This window comes from Diuraphis noxia, unplaced genomic scaffold (assembly GCF_037042655.1).
Source record: "Diuraphis noxia isolate RWA-SAM2 unplaced genomic scaffold, SU_Dnox_SAM2 contig0001, whole genome shotgun sequence".
In the NCBI taxonomy this organism is placed as follows: Eukaryota; Metazoa; Arthropoda; class Insecta; order Hemiptera; family Aphididae; genus Diuraphis; species Diuraphis noxia.
The window spans coordinates 7,518,274-7,543,944 of NW_028301711.1; the positions used below are offsets into that span (position 1 = coordinate 7,518,274).

At 27.0% G+C, this 25,671-nt stretch overlaps 1 protein-coding gene and 1 pseudogene across 2 annotated transcripts in view; one reads left to right on the forward strand and one right to left on the reverse strand.

The window, feature by feature from the left end:
* The window catches only part of Syt7 (Synaptotagmin 7), a 242,147-nt gene that overhangs the window by 128,706 nt on the left and 87,770 nt on the right, over nucleotides 1–25,671 (reverse strand). The window lies entirely within an intron of this gene.
* On the forward strand, nucleotides 13,010–13,862 carry LOC149059390 (uncharacterized; annotated as a pseudogene).

A 25,671-nucleotide genomic window follows, 5' to 3' on the forward strand; every position in this document is an offset into this window, starting at 1 on the left:
ACGAATAAAGCAACTTTATTACATTTCTGTCTAAGTAACGAGTAAAGTAACTTTATTAATTTTTAAAAGTAATTTATCCAACACAAATAAATAATATAAAATTATATATTTTATCTGCATCTTGACCCTGAATTAAATATTGACAACTAATAATCGGTAATCAGTTGAATATATTATTGTGACGATTTAATGGAAACATATAATTAAATTAAAAATTAAAAAAAAAAATATATATATATATATATATTATATGTATTGAAATATTTCAAAAATTGTGAAAACCTCAGACCAAAAATATTTCTAAGAGAAAATTTCATGTAAAATATTTCACACTCTTAAGTTATGATAATCATAGTTGTGGCTATGAATCATAACCCATATGTAAATGAAATATCAGAGAGCTGTCTTAGTTCTATACAATCCAAACGAATTAACAATTGAAATCTATAATATTTGATAGCCGAAAATATTAATAATAACTCCAATATAAAGGTATATAAACGAAGTGAAAATGGTTGGAAGTTATATAATCAACGGGCACGCCAATGAATAAATTTAATAATACAAACCAAAGTGCATCTCGTACCTATTATAATGGTGTAACGCGTTCGTGCGTCCCCCCTTTAATATTTTGTATAATGATGTATACAAACGTTAGTGTTCGGTGTTATTTTGAACTGTTATACATAATATAGACGGTTTCAGTACGGTGTCGATGTTAATAATTTTCGTCTGAATTAATACTCCATCGCCGTGGGAACGTGATGATCTGCTGTTAGGTATTTTATTAATGCTCCGGTACAGTATTAATAACGATTGCTGACGCATTAATTATTATGATATTAATATATTATATCGATAACACCGACCATTCATGCATCCTGTTTAATATACAGACCTATAATACATATTATACATTATTATAGTAATATTATAACGATGAGTGCCACTTTATCCGTCTGAAATTCACAGTAATACTTGTATAATAAATAATAATAATAATATAAAAAGTTGGGAAAAAATGGGTACTGTTCTGTTTTACAATATTTATATGCGTCTATAGTTATAGTGGTCAATAGTACTTGATAGTGTTGTGCTGAATTTGAATTCGACGATAAATCATTTTGTATCTAAAAAAAAATAGTTTTTATCGAAGACGGTGTTTCAAACTAGTACACTTGTATAAACAATTAAATTTTAAACAGTTTTTCATGAATTTGAAATGCGGTACTTTTGGTTAAACTTTTTTTTTATGTTCTTAAAGTTAGAAAAACTTCTATTCAATTTTTAAATGTTGGCTATGCAAGAAAAATTTTATGAATTTTAAACGGAAAAATAACTTAAATTAATTAAACACACATAATCATGAACAATTATTGCAGATTTACCCTCAACTTTTTTTTTTTAATTTCCACTTACAACCTGTAACGAGGAACCTTGTGTTGCATTTTCATGTCTTTTACTGAGAAAATAATTTTCTAACGACAATGACATTGCGAAAATAACTTTATACGAATATAAGATTTAGTAAAGAGTATCTAAAGATACATTTTAGTAACTATCTTTTTTCATTCTGCGCAAAATTTTGGAATAAGGCCCTTGCGCCTCACCTTTTAGTCTAACAGCGAAATTTTCCCTTTTGTCAAAACGGGATCTAAAATTGTTTTACTTACAACACATATACATACGCTCGCGTATACACACACACACATACACATGTACATATTTTATTTATATAAATGTATATTTTGTGTAGATGGAGATAAATGTATCTGAGCTGAAATTCATCAAGATCAGACGAAATATAAACAATTTTCGTTTGTATATTTCACTACGTGTCGTGCAAGTATATTATTAAAATATTTTGAAGGTACACAAATCTTTAACATAATATATTTTAGACACATAATAGTTGTTTTAAAAGTATATTTTTTGAAATTTAAGGGTACTAACCCCGTGACTGACTACAATATAATACACCAATTGTAATAATACTACATAGTAGATATATATTATGATATACTCTTTTTATACGTTTAGTGCTGCGATTTATGGTAAAAACATATAGTTTTTTTTTCCATTTACAACACGTCAAGGGTTTCTTGGTACGGCGTTAGATAAATATAAATCAAAGTAGGTACCTACCTATTAAATTTATTAAAACTTGAATTTTTTTAAACTTTTTGTTTTTAAATTTAAATGTAGTTTTGTTCGTTTACAGTTAAAGTTGTGAAGTGGAGTTTATATAAATGTCATATTATGATTGTTCAAATCATCAAAAACTGTCGATATACTTCAAATTCAGTATTTGTAAGGATACTTTCTCCGCTATAAAAATGTTTATATTTATGTCCAGTCAAAATATAAATGATATATGTGCTATTGAACATTTGGATCTACTATATTTCATTGTATCTGGGGCACTTATAAAAAAAGTAAATGTTAATGGATTAATATTAAAGACTTAAATGTTCAAATCACCATACCCCTATTATATTCCAAATCCATTACTAAATAACTTATTGTAGTTTTGTGAATGAAATTGAATAATTCAAAAACTCTTCGTTTTAATCGACTAAGATACGTCATAATTTTACCTTACAAAATTTGAAAAATAGACGCCTTTTTTATTTTAAATACTTAAGTTAGTACCTCAGAAGAACATTTCTTCTGTACTAACAAAAACAACTAAAATTAGAATTTGAAAATTATATAGCCTGTACCTCTTTAAATTATTATACTATTTAAAAATTCCAAAAAACAAATTTTGAAATATAATAATCTGGGTTATTGAAGAAAAAAAAAAGAGTAAGCATCTTTTTTAAATCACCGAGTTTGGAATAGTATATTATGTGGCCTGTTGTACGTGCTCTCCACCTTTTTGGTTCAAAGTCATTACTTACAGTAAAAACTCACACGCTTTATAGTGCAATCTGATTTCTATTGTTTTTTCGTTTAGAAATTTAACTACTCACAACGCGAATTGATTTTGATTTAAAATTTTATTTTTAAATCATGTCATACGATTTTAAATATGAAACATTTTCTCAGGTTTAAGTAACCAAATCAAGTCTAATGTGAAACATTAGAACCTTTTGTTCTCGCTAACTTCTCAAATATGTGATAAAATAAATATTAACTCTTGACCAAAACGTTAAAAATAATTTTTGAAATTGTTTAATGCATGGCTATTTTATTCAAAGCTTCTCGAGCAGCAGTAGTCGTTCATAAAAAAATGCAAATATCCGTCTGTCGGGAAAAGGCTGTTTGAACGCAAAGTTTGCACAATGTCGTTTTCTCAGAGCTACGGGTCATTAAAACAAATCACAAACTATTGGTGGGCGGTATGGGACAAACGCAAGTGTATGCTTTATCTCTTACGATAAGTATATTATTATACTGCTGCAGCCGAGTACGGGAATGACACCGTTTTTCAAGTAATAAATGTAGCCGAAAATCGTTCGATCGAAATGGCACTTAAACGAGATGCGTGAGGATAAACTTGGATGTACATATACGTATATAAAATACTACAAATAATGGTTTTCGTTCGAAAACCGATCGAATTAATTTCGTTCTAATGCATTTGCGACCACATCTGAGGTGTGAACGAAGTGTGGTACCTTAACGTGTATCGTTTTATTATTATTGTTATGGAACGTTAAACGAATATATATGAGATAAAAAAAAATAAAATTAACATACTATCCTGATGAGAGGTGTAAATGTTATGCTGATTATGTTGACGATTTCAATAACAATATAGGTATATCATCGTGTTCCATCTTATTTTATTTCAAACCTCATTATTGCGGTGACAGTCGATCGACGATGGTCTTTGTAAATAGTAGTTATATGCAAAATATTATGACATTCACGATAATATTATTGTGAAGGACCCCTACCTGAAGTGATAAATGGGTAAGCTACAAGAATTTTGAAAATGTTGAAGTGTCGTAATTGAAATTTGAACGAACATTTTCTTAGTTTTTCTATTTTTTATACTAACAATAATAAATTGTAGCTTATTAATAAAATATTGTGTATTAATTGTATTTTGTTTTGAAAAGGACAATTGCTCATCGATTAAAAATAATGGTGGAGATAATGCAACCCAAGGATGATTCGACTAATTAAAGATTTTTGATCGATACGAAAAAAATGTATTATGAAAGTAATTTTTGTTTTTTATTTTTATGTAGGACGTAACAAACTTTTGTAATATAAAAATATTTTTGAATTGTACACGTTATTGTTTAATAAGTAATTAAATTTGTTAAATTTCACATGGTAATACATTTTCGATACAGGTTATTCAGTGTTTTTCAAAATCCTACAAATGTTTTCGGACAATATTATTATGGAGTAGATCATTTACACCTCAATAAGGAACATCGTGTAAAGCCGATTCAATTATACCATAAGTGTAATAAAATTAATTTAAAAACATTTCGTGTTTTAAGTGGAACATAATTCCTGAATCGAAATTCATATTTTCAATTAAAAATAATAACACAAAAAAAATAAATAATTTACGATTATATTATCGTTTAGGGTAATAAAACCCACAATACATTCGTTATCGTCAGAAAACTATTTATCGCTATTTAAGTATCGTTTTATTTATATCGTGATTAAGAGAAATCGTGTATTACTGCACCTAATACCTGTTTTCGTCGTCAAAAAACCTTGAAACCTTGTTAAACGTTTGTGAATGTACAATTACTCGCCCCCTACGTTATTGTTACTAAAAATATTTAAGTCGCTAATTAAATGGGTTGTGGGTGGTGTAGTTATGGAAATTCGTTTGACCGTTTCTAAATAAAAACAGTCGTGTAGGTAATTCCAAACTTTTTCGGAAGTTCTACCGAAATGTCATCCACTATTGTAGTTCCATTCAACTCTCGCTCGACGCGCATATTAACGCGTGTCTAATAACTACGATGGTAATGATGATAATAATAATAATAATAATAACTAAACAGAACGAGAGCAAAACGCATTATTATTTTGACGGAAATACGTCGTTGTTTTTGTTCGATCAGATAAGTCGAATAGTACCAAATAATAAAGTATAATTATATATTATAAGCTACCTAACCCATAATGACCATACGTCATGTATTATTATTCCTATTGTTGTTATTATTATTCACTCTACGAAAAATATGGTTTTATAGAGGCGTTTGTGGTTTTCTGTTATTATAAAAATGTATTCGAATAAAAACAAATATAATAATAATAAAAAAAAAAGTATGTTGATATTATTATTTATCACATATCAACGGAGTTGTGTACAGTACTAATATTATAACGAATAGTTGTAGTGAAATAGTACAGTGATTCATAACTACAGGCCACCGGAAATAATAATATAGTACCTACCCTTAATAAATTTATGATATCGTATAAAATGCAAAATGTATGACTGTGTGCATAAATATGTTTCACCAATTGTGTGTCAAGACCTAGTATACATGGCGCATACTACAGTAAGAGTTTGTTGAAAAGTGAAAATGTTCGCTGAAATGGTTGTAATTTAATATACCTATCTGCCTACGTGTGTATGCATATTATTTTATGAATTAATATTACGTATTTTAGTTGCGAGTTGTGTTTCCTAACGCACGGTACATGGTGATTCACGCTAACCATCGATGCTCTCGTGTTTTCGTTAAAAATCAGATGTGGTTCGGTTTCTGAATTTTTGGAAAACTATAAATTATTAAAAATTATTATCTAATGACAAGGGCAAGGATTTTGGTGGGCTTATATTACAAAAATATGTGTTATAAACTCAGAAGACTAGCATTATAATATAATGAAATATTTTTAGACTAGTATCGCCATAAAATAAATACTTTTAAAAACCATAAAAATTAAATTAATTTAAAACACAGTTCTTATACTTAAAAAAAAACTCATAATTGACAGCAATTTAATCATTATGATTATTTTTATTTTAAAATGAAAAATGGGTGTTAACATACTTGATTAATCATCCTGTACTGTTGTGATGAAATTTAATAACTATAGAGTTAAGTAGTTAAGTCATATTGTGACAAATCGATATTTTTATATAAAATCGTATTCACTTATATTACACCGGTTTGTTGAGTAGGATGTGAATATGAAATGCAAAAAAAATGGATCTAATCATTAATGACAAAATACATCCATGTCTCCATGAATAGACATGATACAGCTTTTAGGCTACGAATTGGCGTATACTATATTATGATGGAAGAAAGGTTAATGTTAAATATTTAGGTCTCCGCATAAGTAGTTTAAATTTCAATCAAAAAGACATTATTTCAAATCGAATTCCTGTGGGAAAAGTTATATGCACTCTTAAGCATCGAGATAAACTATTGAACCTATAAGTATTATCAAAAAATAAATTGATTTAACGGTCGCATTTTTTTCAGCAGGATCATCGATAATGTTCCCACAAGAAACGAGGCCCATATTCAAGGAAGAAAATATGAGAAAAAATTATGGAAAGAAATTTAATTAGAAATGTAGATCGACAAAAAAAAAAAAAATTAAACTTATATAAAATTTTATTAAAACACAGAAGTATAAAAGATTTTCGAAAAGTCTTACATAATAACCAGCATCTAACGCAAGACACTGAGGATCTGGCTCGGTGGTTACATAATAAGTTACAAATTATGTCATAAACAGGATCTTCAGGGGGGAAGGACTAACGTTAAGACCAAAGCAAGAGGTATTGATAAAATCAAAAAGGAATCAGTAGCTCAAAATGGAGATAAAAGAAAGAAAGTTTTTTAAATTTATCTGTACCAATTAAATCTAAAGTGGGCATTAACTAGTGAATCTATCTTCTGATCAAATTTAAAATTTAACTAAATTAATTAATTGAACATTTAAAATGCATTGCTTTTATCAGTTGATTTAAAAATAATACACAACGTTAAAAATATTTGGAAACTTTTCGTTTATATGTAAATATTAATATAAAATAAAAATAATCTAATGCTATAATAAAACTAACATTTCTAATCTTTTCATCATAAAATAATTTTACATATTGATATATTTTACAAGATAAAATAGATTCTATCTTTTATTTATGTGATTCTCATATTAATATAAAAAAAATTAAATTAATTTTTTTAAACTGAATTAAGTTAATATTTTTTTTTCATTTTAACTTAAAAATTATGGACTTAAATTAATAATTTGTCAATTATTGTTAACTTTTAACTTATAAATTATGTGTCCTCTAACTTAACTTAACTTGAGTTAATTATTTTCATTAAATGTCCCACCTCTGTAAAGATGAGTAGACAAGAATAATAATAATAATAAGAAGAAATTAATAAACAATAAATAATGGTAATAAACTCTTGTGATTTTTTTTGGAAAATATTCTAAGTTTTTTTAAAAATATCACCTTGTGTGTTTTTATTTCTAATTTAATCAACTATATTCTACTTCTCACTAATCACGTGTTTTTTTTTAATACAATATTTAAATACTTAATAAGAATTATGGGCTGTGTTCTCAATTAAAAAATATTATGGTTATTGGTTATTAATCAAAAACAATTATTCATTTAGGTTTAACACTCAAAACCACATGACTTAATATGTTTATGAAGATGTGATTTGATGACTTGAAATAAATAACTTATGCATACAATTTTTAATGGGCCTGATCCAAATGCATAAATTGTAATTTTAAAAACAATTGTTCATAAAAATAAAAATTATAAATGAAAAACATGAAGATAAATAGACAGTTATATCGTTTTGAAATATTGAAAATAATATTTAAATAAGTTTTCGATAAGTGGAAGTTTGGTGGTTAGCGAGATAAATTAATCAATATTCAATTTATTGGCCAATTTATTGTATTATTCTATTACTAGGAGAATTTTTAGCATAATTTGATTTGTATGTAATTTTACATTTGTTTGTATGATAAGAACCGTTGACATTTTTGCTGAATATTTCTCAACTAAAAACAGAATAAAACATTAAAACATAAGTACAATTTGAGGTTGGTTAGTTATTGTAATTTCAAGCAATAATCTTATGACCTTTATTCAGTTTTTGACACAACATTTGAAGAAAAAAATGTAAAATTACCAAACATTCTATATATTGAATAATTTCTCGCAAAAGTTTATTAAAATTGCACATTACTTAAAACGTAATACAACATAAATATACTGTTTGCTTCGATCTCCTAGTGATCATGAATATTTATATACTAATTTTCTTGAGTTATATACACGTTCAATTGTTATGGTGACGAGTGTGCAACAATTAAACGATAACGATAATATTATTATCATTCAATACCAAATAAATTTCATATTATTATGATTAAACCAATCAAAAGACAAACAACCTGTTTCAATTCATAGATCACGTGCGAGTATGATGGAAATTAGTCTAACTGTAATCAAATTATTAATGCATTGACGATTTCTGTGATTAAGCGTTTAGAAAATTTTTGAAAGTTGAAAAATTACAGTGGGAAATTAATTAAGTTAGTTATTAATTTAATTAAAATGAGTGATATCTGCTAAGCTATAAATGCAAAATATATTTTTATATTTTTTTTCAACCACAGTATATGATTGATTTTTTGTACCAATTAATATCAATGATTAAAAAAAAAAACTATTTGAATCTTATGATTTGTGGACCACATATTATACAAATATTAAATCTACTCGATGCATGTTTTCGAAGTGACTTTTTAGATTTTTTCTAGATATTAATTGCATCAGCGTTGCGTAATTTATCTGGTATTTCATAAAAATTATTTATTTTTATTGTCTATACATTTCAATAATAAAAACATAATATCATTAGGCTAACACGGCGACTTGGATAGGCAATTTCACTACATGCAGTACGACGGTCATCAGGTGTAATTTTCAAAAAAATATTTTATTTTATTTTTGCAGTTGTATAATATGCATTTCAATAAATAATCCAACTATGATAACATGTGAATAAAAAAATATCAGTCACGCATAATGAATATCTACTCAGCTCAATATAAATAAAGTGATAAAAAAAAGAATAACGATGAATCACATTATACATTTAAAAGAAAGATTGTAACAATAAAAATGATTGGTAAAAGGTTCTGCAATTAATAATAGACATCGAAATTGTGGCTGAAACACGATTGAGCATAAAACACCTTTTTTGCGACACGATTGAGCAAAATTGTCGGCGTATCAAAGGAAATTAAAATACAAAAGAAAACTTACACGATTGAGCATAAAAAACTCTGCAACGTTGCCATTTTCAGTTTAAAAAAAGTAAAAATAAATAATTTAAATTTAAAAATATTTATTCAAATAATTATAATAATTTAAAATATAATATGCCAAAAAAATAACACAATTTTATAGTCAAAATTTAATATATATAATAATTTTGGAATCGTATCTTAATTATCTTATATTTTCCCCAATACTATAAATGTTTAAAACGCCGTAGAAATTTATTGCTCCGGACCTAATTTATTAATCGATAATATTGTCGATAAAGTTGGACTCGGCTCATTGCTCGCATCTGATATCATAATAATCGTGTTTAATAATAATACGTCAAAATAATAAATTACAAAATTTTGGCAACATGAATGTGGCAACATCGCATAAAATATTCTATGCTCAATCGTGTTGCTAAAAAGGTATATGCTCAATCGTTTTATGCTCAATCGTGCTTTACCGGAAATTGTATTACTGATCTTATAATTATATGTCTAATGAAGGTATGTTGACACTTTTCAGGTAATTTTTCAAATTATATACTCTGCTTACTAATAATTACAATTAAAAGGGAACAGGTAAAAATTATTAAGAGATGCTTTTTCATTTGATATTTTTTTTTATACATATTTAATAGTATGTTTTATACAATAGTAAGATGTGAAAACATGACATTGTAACTACTGGGTTTTATAAGGGAAAAAAATAATGACTATTAAATATATATAATGATAAAAAAATCAATAAAAATAGACACTATTAACACAATACTAAGACCATTGTTTTAAATAAGTTCTTGATTTTTTTTTATAATGTTTGCATTACTTTACCTATAAAATTAATTCGTAAATTTATCTATAGTAAAAAATTATTCTACGTTTAACTGAAACGAAAAAAAAGATTCGAATGATAAAATTGCAATAAAGTAATGTAAATTTGTTTTAAATCTACAATGCGAGTATTATTGTAATATTTTCTAAGAAAACACAAGTAAAATATATTGTGATACTAAAAAAAGTATTTTTTTTTTTTAATATTAATAAAAGAGGTATTTGAAAAAAGCTCTCTAAATAGTATCGGGTCTACTTTCGAAGAAATGTATTTGAAAAATATTTAGAATTGGTATTTATCATGTATGTTGTAGTACAAAACCAATTTTATAATTATGTAAGTGTTCGTAGTTTATATCGCTATTTTTTGGACACTAATTTATAAAATTTTCATGAAATATTTAAATTGTACGACTAATAGTAAAGAAAAATCGTAACATTGTTGAGAAGTTAAATTCAAGAAAATTAATTGGAATGGATGCATGTGATTTCTGAGGTTTAACAAGGTACTTTAAGTAGAAAGGTTTCCTTGGACTAGATCTGAAGGGATCGATCTGGAACCATATACTTAAAAATATTTTTAATGATTTTTCAGTTTCACACTGAATCTATGCATAGGCAATTAAATAAAAATATAAATTATTGTTAGAAAATATTATGAATATTCATGTTAAAATGAAAAAAATATGGTTCCCTACTTAATATGTTGAATTAAGCAATTTCGCATCATATTCATTTTAAGTTTTCGATTTTTTAATTCTGTATAGAATTGATTTTTATTCGTAAAGTGAGAGAGAAGAAATATTAAACACTATCAATACGTACCTATTCAGAAGCTTAATTGTCACATCATATGTGATGAGATTCGTGACACATATTTTAACGCTAACGTCACATTAAGTGAGCTTTTGTCAATAATAATGGTTAACGTATAGCAGTAATATTTGGTAACAGGACCAAGAGTTAAGTGAATAATTATGTTCAATATAATCGCGTAGGAAGTGACAACAACCTATCTCTGCATTTTTATCAATTTTAAATAGGATAAAAAAATCTGTTTCTATGCATATTATGCAGTTTATACACATATTATTATTGTTTTAACATTTTTATTTTAAGTAGTTTATTTTGTTCTTGTAATTTTAACTAAAAAACAATATATTAATAGAAATATTGGAGATTGGTAGATATTGTTGTGTCAATTCAATGTAATTAGCCTGCGATGTTACACAAATAATAAAGCTAAGTGTATTTAATACTATAATTCAAACTAAAATTCAAGCTATAGACCTAAATAGTAATGACGTCACATCCTTGATTGATAACGCGCTTAGTTCCAAACAATCCGTTATCACAGTTTTCGTCCATAAGAATTACATTAGTATTTTTCTTTACAATTTTGAATTTAAGATTTGTCTAAGAAAATGATTTTTTTTTAGCATTCGAATTCTTTTATTAATTTAGTACACGTTAATATTTAAATGTGTACATACCATACACTTAAATCGTTTTGGATTGACGATAATTGAGTTTGGCAATCTGAGTCATGTTTATTGACCTACATACTATTATAAAAATTGAATTTCTCTCATAATTTTAAAACCTTTATTTAAATTTATCAATAAAATTTAAGTTCCAGAATTATGGTTCATTGTTGGGCACCGTTATGCTCCCATAACTCAATGAAGGACAAATGTTCATTTTTTAGATTTCCATTCGAACAAAAAAGAACTTAGTGCTTGGGAAAGTGTTATTAGGTAGGTTAAGTACATAGACATTCTTAATATGTCTATGGTTAAGTATTGAATTAAGTAATATACCAATACAATAGATATATTAAATACCTAATAGTTAAATAGTTAATATACCTATAAATTATTTTACACAGTTTCTAAATGTATTACATAACAGTTGAATCATTAAAAGTTTAGATAATTTTGTCATTAGATTTAACTATAAATTATTAATGATAAATTTTAAATAGGACAACTAGGTATGTGTACCTACTTAAAACTTATAACAGTAAAATGTATTTAAGGAGAGCTGATTCCATGATTCCACACCAACCGCTAATAGGAGATTATGTTCTTGTAATTTCAAAGATAAATTGAAAGAAAATGGTACATCAATTTTTGACCAGAATGAAAATACTATTATGGATTTTAGGTCTCCAGAAAAAATAAAAAGGTATTCTTGTATTGGATAGCAATAGTTTACACTATACCTCATAAACATGACCAACCATTAATAGGTTAGGTAACTATAAATTTCATAAACTCATACCTACACAATGTTCTATATATTATCATAATTTAAGAAGACATCGCACCCGCATATGCTGTCTCTGTCTTACACATGTGCGGCATGGCAAATTTTCATTCTCTAATTTCGATAGAATATTGTCAGTTTATATCCCATAACTCACTTGAAAACCATATGTATTTTTGCATGTTCCTTTTCCTGAAGTGTCAAGTGATCATCTCCTGTACCTTAATTTTTTTCTATAAATTGATTATATAACACTGATTTAAATAGATAAATAAATAAATCATCTACATTTATAAATTCATTTATGTATATTTATTAATTTATCTGTTCAAATCAGTGTTATATCATCAATTTATGTTTAAGATTTTTCTTTTTGAACATGAAAAATATTTGTGTTAATAGGAAAAGGAAGATTTTTTTGAGTAATAAAATGAACAATGACAATGATGTTAATTGTGATGGTGATGCAAATGTATCAAATACATATTATAATAATGTACTAGCTGACGCTGAAATATATTTCTTGAATCAAAAAATTGAAAGTTTAGAAATAGAAAACCAGCAGTTAAAAAATCAGAAATTTGGCTATCATTCTATCTGTAAAAATGAGGATATTTTTACTTTTTATACTGGTATTTCTAAAGAGATGTTTGACATTATTGTTCACTTATGTGAAGTTGTAGAATTTGAATACTATAATGGTTGGAAAGTGGAATGTTTTTCAATTTAAGATCAAATTTTAATCACTTTTCTTAAATTAAGATTAAATTTGGTTAACAAAGATCTAGCTATTAGATTCAATACAAGTGAATCGACCGTTAGTAATATTATTCTGAAATTTATAATCTACTTCATGAAATATTATTCAATAATGGAAACTGTGCCTTCTCAATCCAAAAACAGACTTTGTCTGCCAAATTGTTATGCAAGCTTCCAAAATTGTAGGATGACTATAGACTGTACAGAAGTAGCCTGAGACATTCCTCATCAATTGCATCACCAAACAGCTACTTTTAGTTCATACAAATACAAAAATACATTGAAAGGGCTTATCGGAGTTACACCTAATGGAGTTGTTACATTTATCAGCAAATTGTACCCAGGGTCAACTTCTGATAAGAAAATTGTGAGTCATTGTGGAATTTTAAGTTTACTTGAGTCGGGTGATCTAATATTGGTAGACAAAGGATTTCTTATATCAGACATTTTACCTGATGGGGTGTCCTCATTCCAACATCCCTCCATTTCTTACTTCTTCACAGTTTACACCTAGTGAAGTTGAAAAAACAAAAAGTATTGCCCGTACTAGGATTCACGTAGAAGGAGCTATTAGTCGATTAAAAGGATTCAAAATGTGGAGTCATATTCCAAAATCTTTGTTCAAAAAATCATCCATTGTGTATCAACTTTGTGAATCTTTGGTTAATTTTCAAAATCCACTTATTAAAGAAGTAGAAAGTTTATTCACTGTATCAGCTACAGAACATGCTGATGTTTAATTTATATTTATAAACCTCCAAATTAAGTTGAGAATACTTATATTTTTTTTTACTTAAAGCATAACCTATATAATAATAATAGTTTTTAATAATTTTGAAGTAAATTAATGTATATTTTTTAATCTGTAATAATGTTTTTAATAAGCAGCTGTCATCTTTTGTTAAATTTAATATGTGTGGTATAATATTTAATGCAATTTATATTATTATATTATTTTAGCAACCAAGGTGCATACTGTTTATGATAAAAATCTAATAAAATATCAAAATTGTTTTTCCAGTCATTATTTGCTTCGATTTGGATAGCAACCATACTTTTAGTTGCCCATACAATTAGAATACAACCAACAGATTTCGTCATAAATATTTGTTCTTGTATTTGGCTGTAGTATTCATGATCACTATTTAATTCATATATCTTTTCATTGGAATTTAATTTTAAAATAGAATCTGTGTGCTCTATTAAACATTGTTCTAGGACTTGGTTACGGAATTTAAAAGGACTATTATTTCAATGCAGTATTGTTTGCCATTTATTACAGCCAATCCATCGGGACTGGCTCCTATGAGACCTGATGTGTGAAGCCATATTCCCGTGGGCTGAACATGAATATTTAATTTTTCCTCAAATTCTTTAAGGGCTAACTTCTCATGATTTTCGCCCCACTGTACAGACCTATAAGATTCTAGGTTATAACTTCCTACTTGCTTCTTTTAACACTCTTTAACACTTTTAAAAAGTTACTTGCAGTGATCCTGTACTGTCTGTAAAAAGACCACTTGATATTTTCTGACTGTCCTACAGTTTGAGCAGCTATTTCTTCAATTTGTTTGAAATCAAGGTTGAAATAGTTGTTCAAAAATTGTTTTTTATCCATCGTTTTTCTAAATTCTTTAGAAAAAAGTACCGATTCTAAAGGTAGTAAACTTAAAACATTTTGAAGAGAATTACTTGGTTGCTTACTCCAGAACCTGGAAGTTCTGGAGTAAGTAACCAAGTAAATCCTACTATGTGATCACTGTACTTAAGTTTTTCAAAGCATATCTGCTTAATATCAGCGTTGGTTTTTTTAATAACAGAGTTGCTTTTATCAGGATAAAGTTCATCTGTAGTACAAACCCTATCATCATCAGTAGATTTTTGTTTGCGCCAGGCACATTCTTTATCGGTAACGGATATGTTTTTATGAGCATGCAACAATAAGGCTGTCAATGCTGCCATGTGTTTGCATTAGTTTGTCCCACAGCACAAGTATACTTAGCAAAGTCAATAATTTCATTATTAGGGTGGATCTAAAATGTAAAAGTACTTTGAATCAATCTAAATTTAAAAGATTTTTTTAATTAGGTATTTGTATAAATTACCTCAACATGATTAATTTTTTTTTTCATGCTAGAATGAGCACTACCAGTTAAAACGCCCAGAACAAAATTACAGGTAAGAACATTACCACTTTCAAAATGATTCTACCCTTTGGCCAAAAGTTTAGAATCGTTAATAAATTCAACTATTCTATGGAACTTGAAAGCAGAAGACATTTTCGCTCGGTTACACCTTATGAAACGAGAAAATATATAATTTAAAAACGTGTTCTAATCAACAGGATAGACAAAAGGACTAAGAAAGTGTTTTTAAGAACTAAAATATATGTTGAAAGTGTTGGTGCAAAGTTGCCGTGCATATCTTATGGGGAAATTTGTGATAACAGTTTGTTTGGAACCATGCATGTTATCATAGCAAATTGTGACGTCACACTATTTAGGTCTATTGTGCATCACACACAACATTGTCTATCTTATACAAGTCGATAACACAACATAACCTATCTCAACTAGGGTTTTGAAATTTCGTAAATTGTTATTTCTTGAAATACATTTTGATTTGTCAAATCATCAATTTTTTTTGCGTATAATCAATTTATATTTCTTATTATGTTTAACAAAACTTTAACCATAATTTTAAGGAAATATAATGTTTTTCATGGTTTGATAATAATATTATTACAATTCAGAACCCCAAAGGCTCAAATATAGTATTTCAAAACCTTAATAGACTTAGATGTATGAAGTTCGGTCTAGTCCGAATATGGAATAAATAAGAAGTTTCTGTCAAGTATTATTCATAGATAAAACTACGGAATTGTAATGAATCATATATTTTTATAAAATCTAGCCTGATTCAAACTTGCAAAAATCTGAAATATAAAAATTTGCACGAAATATATAGATGCGTTGTCGTTGTCTTACAATTTAAGATGATATACTGTATTGTATTTTTATCTTTCAGCACCTTGTCTACTTATTTAAACCAAAATCTGAGACTGACAGTTATAAATAAAACAGAGTTACCAACTCAATATCACCAAAATATGAGTTAGGATGATGCCGCTTCTTAAGAAACAATGTTTGCGGCAACGATAAAGTGGTGATGGTGGCAAACTTTTCTAGTTATAATTAAATCGATTTTTTTCTCATTCCCAGGTGCAACCATTATATTAGGATACGCATCATATTATCGCATGTAAATTAATAGATACGAGCTGTTCGTATTACTGCCTGCATCCAGTCTCGAAGTAGGAGTTCACAAACTTGGAGTTTTTCAATTTAAAATGCGCGCACAACGAAAAGTATAATAATATTTGTAGCTCAACAATAAATATAATAATAATATATCGTCCAGAAAAACGTGGTCAAAACAGTCGATTGAATTTCAATTTCGTAAATGTATTGTTGTACAACATTTATAACTAACCTGTTTGCAGTTAAATACATACACAATAATCATATTGTTTACAAGATTTCGAGTGTAAAGTATTTCAATTCTAAAAATTGAAATAGAATAATCCAAAACGTAGTTGTTTAATATTTTTAAATAATATTATATTTTCAGAGCATTGAACTAGATGGTAACATTGACAAAATATAATTCTTAAAAGTTCTAACATGTTTTAATTATAATAAAAATGTACTCCTGCTGTCTTTAAAAAAAAAAATAATAATATTTTTTGGTTATTCTTTCTTGAGTAAGTAGTATGAAATTGCTTTATTTTACATGTCTCCAATAAATATATAATATAAAATTTAATATATATATATATTTTTTTTTAAATTCAATAACGACATTATAAAAGTTAAAGGCTCTAATATAATTCTAACAACGGATCATCTAATTATAATACTTTAAAAAAATAATGATGAACATATTTCAGTATCGGTTTGGTGTAGTTCTATTAACTTAACATCACTGATGAAATTTTGAATCGATTTAAAGAGAATAATATATTTCAAGATGCTTGTTTCTCATTTTTATACAAATAATTATGTTTTATGCGATATTGTGTACGTGTGTAAAAAATATTTTTATCACATTCTTAGCTCGAGCAAGTGTCAGCTGTGGTTTATTAGAAAATAGTTTTGAATTTAAAGTTGACACATTTCATTATATTTTAGAACTTTAATAATATTATTCCTTTCAATAACGTTTAAAAATATAATAAACTCAAATTCATCTTATTTTTCTCGTATGGGTATATAAAAAAAACAATTATAATTGATGATTAATATAAACAAAAATAATATAATATATTATTGTTTTTGACAAAACTTAGTTTTTACCATCAATGTTTACTGTTCTTATTTGTCCTTTTATAGCTTATAAAAAGTTTAAGTTATATATTTGTAACTGATTCAGTCATATAATAATATAATAAATGGCATTTAAATATGTGTTTAGATATATTATAGCTTTCAAGTTTTCTACAATTCAACTAAACATAAAATAATTAAATGTCTATGCACGTCACTCTTATTAATTAATTATTAGAACGTATAACTATTATGAAATATAAATCTTGTATAATAATTCAACAAGAGTAATTATAAAGTCTAGTAACTACTACAAATATTCGAAAATTAAATATTGAAATAAACTTTAAAAAAGATGAGTTAAAAACAATTTTTGGTCAAATAAATATATTTTTTTATTCAAAACTATTGAGTGTTTATTTGTTGTGAAAAACTCTACTGACAAAATAATATAGTAAGTTCATATTTTATAAAAGTTGTAATTTAGGGGGGGGGGTGAAATTATAACCATTTAAAAACTGTTAAAAACTAAAAATTTCTTGTGTGCATTATATTTTGACAACAAATTTTGATAATAATACTAATAAAAATAAATTAAAATAAATTAATTTAGATTTTGTTGGTAAACAATTATTTGGAGCATTTTATGAACAGAAATCAACAAAAACTCAAAACTTATGAGAATTTATCGATCTCAATTTATTAATTTTTTTAAAATTTATCAACGAAATAATAAAAATAAAAAAACACGAAATAAGATGCGTTTTGAAAAAGTATATATACTCATTCGCAGTAACTGTAAGTAAGTTGATTCACGAGACTTCTCGAGGAATTAAAATGTATGTACGAGTTGATTTTCTTTTGTAGTAGGTATATCAATAGAGACTGAACGACCGTAATGACTCATTAGTCATTATGAATGAGTTCGAACGTCAATTTTTTGGAAAAAGTGTTGCAATGGTATGATGGTAGTCTCATTACCTATTTTGTATTTAGTTTGCACAGCTGACATTCCAACTACCAACTACTCAATGACAGCTATGATTGCCGATGATACAGCAATACTGGCAACTGATGAAGACCAGCAGACTGCGACTGATCAACTTCAACGAACACTTAACAACGTCTCTGATTGGGCTTAGCGTTGGAAAATCAAAATTAACAGTAACAAATCGGTATACGTAAATTATACTTTGCGTAAAAGTGTATACTACCCAGTATGGCTGGACCAGCAGATTATTCTACAGAACGATTCTGCAAAATACCTAGGAATGCACCTCAATTCACGATTAAATTGGAAACATCATGTTCCCGAGAAAAAACTGAAAATTAAACTAAAAATTAGGAAAGTTTAGTGGCTGATCGGTAGACACTCCGAATTAGATCTCACATGCAAACGTATTTTGTATGTAACGATAATTAAACCAATATGGACCTATGGAATACATCTGTGGGGCTGTGCCAATAAGTCCAATATTGAGATTATCCAACGTTGCCAAAACATTGCTCTCCGTACTATTGTCGCAGCATACCATTACGATAGAAATTACATTATTCACCGAGATTTGATGATGACTTCCGTGCAGGACGAGATTACCAAGTTTGCCAGAAAACACGAGAAAAGACTAGATAAACACACCAATCCAGCAGAAATTCAACTACTTGATACTTCTCAAGACATTAGGCATCTCAAACGCCGAAGACCATATAACATTGTATAAATTATTAAACTAAGGCTGGGACCTCACCACTGGGAGTGATAACCCAAACATGTTTTTTGTATATAGTTACTAAATATTTATTCATTCATTTATTAATATTAATATTTAATAATTATGTACACCTCTTAAATGTATTGTTAAAGATCATTGATCGTTATAATGAAAAATGCCTTAAGGTGGTTTAAAAAAAAATTTAAAAATGCTAATCCTGTTTTAACGTATTTCAATAATATAAATTCTGATGCAAAATAAGTCATCTCTTTTTAAATTAAAAATAAGTTAAACTAAACAATATTTGAACCTAATCAATTATTCTCGTTTAATTAACCTGAAACTACTATTGGATTGACACATATTTAGCATAAATATATATTTTATAAATGTGTTTATGTAGACGATAATAATATCCCCACAAACGTATATCATCGGTAATCAGAAAAAACTGTTATAACTATCGGCAGTATTGGCAAATTTCCATCGAACTTTTTGACCACTAGCCAAATTAACCGTCGTGAGTAAGTATTTTCACGTACAACTTTAACTGCTCTCGTTGAATATAAACTACCAATACCTTTTCTACATTTTCATCGAATCAATTTCACGTGCTGATGATATAGTTACAATATTATATCTATAAGCTATATACGTTATATCGTCTATAATTAAATATTAATACAATTCATTATTATTATAATCAATCAATGTATTGAATATTATATTTTTGATTATCAAATTAATTTTCTACCAAAGTGTCTAATAACATCAACTAATATTTTCTTCACACCATCAGTATAATATAATTTTGGCAATAAGGTAAATCCCCCAAAAATGTTCCTATAAAATAATATTATTTGATTTTGAACTTTATTTAATGATTTAACTTGAGATTATGCATAGCCTATGACTGATAACATTCTACTCTCGACTGGGTATTTGAATTTTATATTAAAAAAGAAAATATATTTCACAAATAGGTCATACGTCATTAATATGCCTCTTTTTAGACTTTTACAGTAACACACTGTTTATCGTTTCAATATATAAATTTTAATATACATTAAACTTAAAGTTACATTTAACGTTAAATTTATGTATACAGGTACGGTATGTTTGTGGCCAAATCTCTAAGGTAAAAACATTTTTCTATTACGATAAATAATATTACCATGCAATAAAAAGTTTATTATAATATTATGTACTTCCAATACAGTTTAGCAATATAAAAATAATGGCAATATTATGTCGAACATATATAATGTTTTTGAACCCAAAACCAATTGATCATTTTATGTACACGCAGTAACGATGACCACGTTAAAAAAAAGTTAAATCTTGTCCCGAAATTAATTTATTCAAAATAAATTACACAGATATCGTTATCACCACGAAAAGGCAACAATTACAATATTATGTCCGCGCGTTGTATTATAATAATAATATTACGCAGAATTACTTAGGTTGTACAGGCCACAATCCATTTATCTAATCGAGGTAGACTATCATTATTATAATACCGCAAATTTCAACATTGGTCGATTAAAGGATACCGTAGTGGTTTCGTTTTCCTTGGTCGTCAGTGTAGTGGTACGTTATTTAGGCGATACTGTCAATAATAATATGTTCAAAGAGTCAGGTGCAGGATAGCTACAGCTTACAGTCGTGTACGGGTGAAAAAATATTATAATTTTGCCGAGATAAAATAAAAAATATACAAATTGCATTACAGCCATAATATTTTGATGTAAAATCGTCGAAGCGTAGAATCCGACCCAAGGGTGAGACAAGATTAAGTGTTATAGGCGCGTGCTTTAAACCATAAATCCGTTTTAAAATATACATCTACATCAGTACTCTATTGATTATTATTAGAACTTTTAAATTTCATGAAGTTTATTTATTTTTTAAATATTAAATTCATGCTAAAAAAAAATTTAAAAAAAGATTGTACGTTATATTATCTTAATGTGTAGCCATAAACTCATAGAAAAAGATAATTATTTTAAATTATACTAAATGAATGATTACCACCAAAAAAAAAAAAAAAACAATATTAATAAATTAGGTATACATTTTATACCTAATATAAAACCATGAAAAATAGTGATTCGAAATCATTGATTGATAATAGTGAATTACTATTGATATTTCCTATATTATGCAATTAAAAATCATTCATAATCATTTGTAACCAAGTTTAAAAGAAAAAATATATTTTTCTACAAATATTTTTAGAAGTGTGAAATTTTTAATTTTTAAATATTTCAAATTCAGAACTGTTATTTTTACCAATATTATTATTGAAAACCGGAAATCGATTATAGTTTTTGTTCCCTAACTCGTCACATTTGAATTTGAATGTTTGTTTACTGCTTGGTTCTACTCTTATACTGATGAAGAAGCATTACAAGCATTTGATGAAAAATGTCGGTATAAGTTTATTTTCCATTAGACGGAGCTCGATAAAAATTTTTTCGTACTAAGAATTTGGCAAATGAAAAATATGTCCACCGCAGAAGAAGAGTCAAATGCCAAAAGTCGATTAGGATTAAAGTGAATTTCTGTGAGCTGTGCAAAGGACGAATTTTAAAGAACGAATTCTTTGATCAAATCATTTTGTGCATTACCATTGTCAACTGCAGTAGCGACACTGAAGTTCCAACAGTGAAAGAATTGATATTCAAATCATTATTAAAATGATTCTCAAACTTGATTTTTTGTGTAATTAAAAACTAAACTAATTATTGTGCAAATGGAATCGTTAATGAACTGGCATAAGTTAGGCGATATCAGAATTTGATCAATTTACGGCAGTGTAATAAAATATTATCGAAAAACAATAAATCGTTTCATCGAATTCCTATTCCTATTATGAATAATGCTTGAATGGTTTTAAGAGGCGTGCAAAGTCTGCAAGGCTATATTTTGAGAAATGTATGTGTTTGAACGCCCTGCATGAAAAATTCCTAAATACGCCACAGGCACGTGTGGACGAGATGGCTAAGTATCTAACCCAACCGATCAATTTTTGTTGTAAAAAGGCACACTGCCTGTTTGCGCAATTTATATTTATATCGTTGGCTTACATTTTTACCTTATTTTCTTTGTAGAAATGGCTTTCAGTTATTTGTATTAAAACAATTATTTACGAAAAACGAATGGCCAAAGAGGAAATATACATTTATTTATATTTTATGAATATATATAATAATAAATATAGATATTCGAACAGAGAATGTGTGTGTGAGAGAATGAGAAAGAGAGAAAAGTTCCATTATGTATTTTCCTCGGCGCCAAAGAGACCTCCTCTAAAAACGTTTCGATGACCGATTCGTGACGTGTTTACAGAAGTGTAAATTTATGTGTTTATATATATATATATATATATATATATATATATATATATATATATATATTTATATTATATACAATATGTATGTATATATGGTACATAAATTGAAGACAATAAAGTACAGAAACCTTACATCAATGAGCTTACGGACTATTAAGAATCGTTTATTAAAATGATAGACCGAATATTATGCACATCACGTCTGATATAAAACGTGAATACGCGAGGTTTGTCAAAAACGAAAAAAAATTTTAATTTTGTCATCAATATCAATTCTATGAATTAGATATAATTTTTACGAATTGCATTTAAAACAAATAGTTAATTGATAATTAGTTAAAAGCATTTAAAATGCTGGATTAACAAACAATACCACTACTCGGCTCATAGAAACATAAACAAGTATCTAAATTGTTAATTAAATGATAGTTTGGAATTCGATTTTTATATATTTAAATTCTCAGAAAAATTTTCTGATTTTTAATATAAAATCTAGACTTATAGGTCTCGTTCAAAAAAGTAAGTAGGTACCTAAGAAAAATACATGAACATAAGAAAAATTGTATGAACCCTAATATTATTGATAATTATGAGTGCTAATTATTAAATCAATTTTCTTATTGATTACTTTTATGACAATAGTTGTCTTAAAACAGTAAGCTAAATACTAAATAAATAAATGAATAATTATATTCTAATGGAATACTAATATTACGACATGTTACTATGATAATTATTATTATTAATTATAAACCAGTAATCTGTATTATCACTTAATTCTATATCTATCTCAATTTTCGGTTATTTATACACACAATGATTAACTAATCATGCTCACACTCAATGTGATATGATGTGTGCTATGTTTTGGCACATTTAAGGACCACATTATCAAATATTTTAAGTTTCACTCTAATTTGTTTTATATTGTTAGACTCACGACTTTTTAAAAATGTTGATGTATTTAAATCGATTTCAAACGAGTAGTTTTTTAGTTATTTAACTTTTTACAATTTTAAAATTTAATTTTAGAAGATAACATGACGTGGCAACTATGATCTAAAAATAATAGAAATGTTAATTCTAAGCTATTAATATTTTTTAGTAGAAACCAACTAATGAAATCTTTTTCAAGCTGATAAGTGGTAGATCAAAAATGTATTATAATTTATAATATCTTTTTTTATTTTGTAAAATAATTTTTTAAGAACTCTTATAATTAGAATTAACATTTTAATGACATTTACACTACTAGTTAGGCATTGTTTGAAAAGAAAGTTTAAAAAGGATGGTTCTCATTTGAAAAATAAAATCGTTTTGAGACAGGGTGACACTCCTTAAATGCTTCAAAATTTAAGTGATTAAAAATATTATGGTCCTTTCGAGAAACAGAATCTTAATAAATTCATTATTAAAGGATGATATAAATTGAAGTTACCACATAAAGACACCCCCGAGGAGTGCCTACCGCATCTTTATAATCAACGTATAATTATTATAGTAACGCACATTTGTTTCACTTACAAGGCAGTAGGGTATAAATTATAATATTATACTTTATAATTTATAAACATTATTTATTTAACAAACATAAATATTATAATAGTAAAAGACCAGATAAAGTCAGATTCATTAATATCAGTTGTAATTATTAAGAGTATACTGATAATTATTTATTATAGGTACCAAATATTATAAAACGATTACTGTTTTCAATTAAATTATTCAAATATTGAATAGGTACGATTAAAAACTATTTCAATTTAGATGTATTAATTTTGATTTTTCCACAATCGTTTCGTCTAAATTTAACATACATGTTTAAAATTAATTTTAAACACTACTTAATTTAAAAATATCGAAAAATGTATTTCAAAAAATAATAACGAGCTGTGGTAAAATATAATGAACTTTAGTATTAATTCCGTTCTATTGAGTTCAGATTAACTTGTCTATGATGGGTGCTACTGGGATAATAGTATTATTATAGTTTATAAAAAATAAAAAATGATGCTTGATAATATTGTGCGTTCGTCTCATACACACTCGCGTACAACAACATTGAAATAAAGCATTATATTTTAATTTTCATTGAAAATATTTTACACACGTCACGATACGCATAAAACATTAATATGCACCATTTGACTCATATTATATGCAGTACACTTATATACGGTAACAGCTTTTCTTTTATTCGGAACGGACGTCTACAATGATAAAATATATTATATTTTGATCAATATTGATCCATTTCGTCACATTGGTGAGGTGTAAAATAGAAACATCAAAGACGGTTCTATATAGGTGTTTTATTACCATGGTCCATGGAAATATTATATGCGTGGCTGTCGCTCCACCCCCCTCACCACATAGGATTGTATTTCTCATAAATGATACATCAAAGTCCGTTAATGTTTATTGGCCATAGTAATTAGACGAAAATCGATGGATCTGAGGCTCAGATGTGTACTTAGGGAAATTCAAGGAAAGGAATATTCCGGTTTCCGTTTCGAAAAAGTCGATTTTAATTCAATTATGGTTTATGCCCAGTTCGTCGACACCCAATTTTTTAATAAAAATTTTATGTTTTTAATTTACATTTAATTATTTATATATTTTTATAACTGAACTGTAAACTATTTATATTTATACTTTTTATTATAATTATGATTACGTAATATTACCATTTTATGTTTTTAATTTACATTTTATTATTTATATATTTTTATAACTGAACTATAATTCTTCAAATCGTGGGTTGGAAAATTTGGTATCGGCGAACTGGGAATACACCCCAATTATAACAACTGTTCAGTATTACGGACTGTCAGTCGTCAACCGTCATCTATTGATACATGTATTTTAAATTATTACCATGAAAACCTAACGTAACCTAACCAATGGCCCGATTGCAACCCACGTGGATTCTTTATGATTCCCATGATTTACGTCTAATGGTGTTTCCGGGAATTTCTCACCCTTAGACAACGAACGAGCATTTAAATTGTTTCGTGTTAGTTACCGTCTACCAGTTTTATTTTACTAAATGAAAAATTTATTATTATATTCTCGAAAATTTTTAAAATAATTATGATTACAGATAGTTTTGAGTAAATAATAAGTCGTAGACGAAACAAACTGCAATTGAAAA